We start from the raw sequence: 3246 nt of genomic DNA, 5'->3' as shown, positions 1-3246 counted from the left end.
GTCGACACAGATTGGATCTGCGCCTCCTCCGTGGTCATGGCGATGAAGTTGTCGGAGCCAGTGGTCTAGGTGATCTGGCCGATGGTGAGCGTGAGACCATTCGGCATAGCCATGGAACTGGGGATGATGACCATCCTATTCATCTAGGGAGCAGTACGCACACCCCCTACCTGGCATGCCACTATCGACGAAATATGGTCGGTAGTCTACCTAGGGGTATGCCCAAGGTAGTAGATTATCGGCAGACAGGTGCGCAAGCTACGAACGAGATGGTGACGCAAGACAGACACGAGATTTTATCTAGGTTCAGCCACCGTGAAGGCGTAATACCTATGTCCTGCATCAAATTGTATTGATGTATGTAAATGAGATGATTTTCGAGAGGGGTCCTAAAACGTCCTTGATTTCCATGAAGGGAAATCCACAGAAACAAAGTGTAAAATGATGAAACGATCCGTCAATTTACCCAAATCTCAGTGATACACCAAGTCATACATGATTATCAGAGTATAATAAAGAGTTTTACATAAGTTATTCTCTTCGCCACATAGGGCGGAACACACTCACACATAGCATCCTGAACAGCCTCTGACGAGGATAGCAGCGGAAAATGATCTCCTAGAACCAGCTCGAGCGCATAACAGACCCTCTAGTCCTCCCAGTCATCGCCCTTGTAGTCGTACTTGGGCTCGAAACCTACCAAAAATCTATTAGTACACTTGGTACTGGCCACGCATCGCCCACCCTATACTTGCATTGCTTTGTGGAGAGTGGAATGCATTGGGGGAAGTAGAAAGAGACCTATTTAGGCTGTGGGTTTCCTATGCAAGTAGTTAATATTTTAATAATAATATGTTCATTAGGTTTTTTTATCCCATCTTATTCACACGTTCTCCCCACCCATCACACACATCTCATCTCATCTCACTCTCTCTCTAGGCGACGAGATCGACTCCCGCTCAGATCTCGCCTCAATGGCCAAAGCCGGAATCCAACACGAAACTTGGGGGAAATGTAGAGAAGGACTCCTCTCTCTAATCAAGTAAAGCATAGGTCACGGGAATGTCCATATCCACGGACGCGGCTATATGTATAGATCGATCAACTCTGTAGAGCATGTACACTTGATAATCCTTAAGATCACCATCCTCGACGATCTAGCTCGTCTAGGCTGATTCTGACTGCCTCCCAACCGGTACAGTACCACCCTACCACTCAGCCCTGGGCCACCCCGGAGTCCACCGAAATGCTAAGACTGTGAGACATAGTACCGGGCCCCCAAGGTCACTACGCTGTCTTAGGAGGGTGTGGGTCCCCATGCCCGTACCTCCATACACTATCACCTTCCAACCTAGTAGTAGTGGTACCGCCCTAGTCAGTCGGGTAATCATCCCCTGCCCATCAGGAGCGAGTGGTGTGCACGAAGGTCCCATGGTTCCTATTCTCAAGACATACCAGTCCTTAGGGGGACCGGACAGGATATCTTCTCAAAAGGGGATCACCAACTACCCGTGCCATGACAGCACCTCACCAGGGATAACCAACACCCCGGTCCACCTCTCACATATACCCGCCATAGGTAACTCTTGCAAGGGATGCCTAGGTCACACCCCTTCGGCAAGACTTGCCCCAAAGTCTTGTCGTAAGATCCTGTCCGATCGACTCAACCCTCACCACACACCCAAAACACACGCCAAGATCTCCCCATGTTCATTATCCAGTTTTACCAATTTTTATGGCACCTCATGCCTTACGCACATACGTCTCTCCCTCACCAGCATCACATCACAGATATAATGCGAGTAAGAGTAAAGCAGTAAGTATGTAATAAGCGAGCATCTAGCCTATCAGCGGGTGTGCAAGAGTAAGGTTGCAACAAGGTATAAGGCTCAAGTAAAACTACCATGCAACCTAAGATCATGTCGGTGTTTTGTACAAGCACCGACAAGTAAATTTATAGTAATGCGTGTTAGGCTCAGATGGTGCGCTAAAGGACACAAGATTTATACTGGTTCGGGCCAAATGTCCCTACGTCCAGTTTGTTGCTCCTTGTGTTATTAGCACCATGAACGGTTTGTAGTAGGGGGTACAAACGATCGAGAGAGGGATGAGTCCTAAGTCTTTGACAGAAGGGTTGAAAGGAGGTCAAGAGCTTCATAGCAGCTTGACTATGTGTGTGTTGTCTTGTTCGGTCCTAGGTTCCTCTCAGAGAAGCGCATCCCCTTTTATAGATGAAGGGGCTGGCTTTACAAGGATGAGGGCTTTACCTAATCTTGTGGCTCACGTCTACCCGGCCTGGTCCTTCATTCTGATGAGTGCGAAGGAAGATAAGTGCCTACAATATTGTTGATGTCTCTGTAGAATATCAGGTTGATTATAGAATGCTGCCCTGCATTGGGTATGGGCTGTAGTACAGTGGTTTTGACTTATTAGCCTTTCCCAGCCATGCTCTGCATGCCTTCTGGTTCCTATGAGTCTTCGTCGGAGGGACGAGGGGTCAGGGTCCAGAGTAACGCCGTGGTCAAGGCCTTCTGACTTGGTGGACCTAAGGGGTTAGGAAGTGGGCGCCGCTCCCTCGGGTCCATAGCGTGGTGACGGAATACCCGTCGTTCGTGGAGATAGCAAATCCTTTTCTGGAGCGTAGCGGTTGTTGTATATCTTCATTGGGTTCCATGTCCTAGGGCTGAAGGCGGCGCCTACAACTCTACAGGGCGAGGAGCACGCACCTGTACAACCTTTTGGCCCCTGCGGCGCCTAAAAGGGTCTAAAGCACCCGTCCCATCATCCCCTGGTAGTACTTTTCCTACCAGGGCGTAGGGTATGGTTCTTGGAGCCATGGTTGACCCGAATGTCTTGTCTTGCCCTGTCCCTATCATCTTGAGGGAACGGGGAGAAGTTGTCAGGTAAGATGAATCCAGTCTTCAGATATGGAGCAGGGTGAGTCTCGTTCCTTGCCGTTGGGTGAAACGGAGACCAATCCCTATCTCTTGGGCGAGACGGACCCTGCCCCTCCAAGGTCGGGTGAGGTGGAATCTATCCCTTAGCCCCCAGGCAAGACCGAGCCTGCCCTAAAGGCGTCGGGCGAGACAAAGACTAGCCCTGAGCCCTCAGGCGAGGCAGAGCCACCTTAAAGGCTTCGGGCGAGTCAGAGTCTATCCCTCGGCCCTCAGGCGAGACCGAGCCTGTCCCAAAGGCGTCGGGCGAGATGGAGACTAACCCTGAGCCCTCGGGCGAGGTAGACCTATC

The sequence above is a fragment of the Miscanthus floridulus genome, chromosome 8 (assembly GCF_019320115.1).
Source record: "Miscanthus floridulus cultivar M001 chromosome 8, ASM1932011v1, whole genome shotgun sequence".
Classification (NCBI taxonomy): Eukaryota; Viridiplantae; Streptophyta; class Magnoliopsida; order Poales; family Poaceae; genus Miscanthus; species Miscanthus floridulus.
This window is presented reverse-complemented; position numbering follows the sequence as displayed.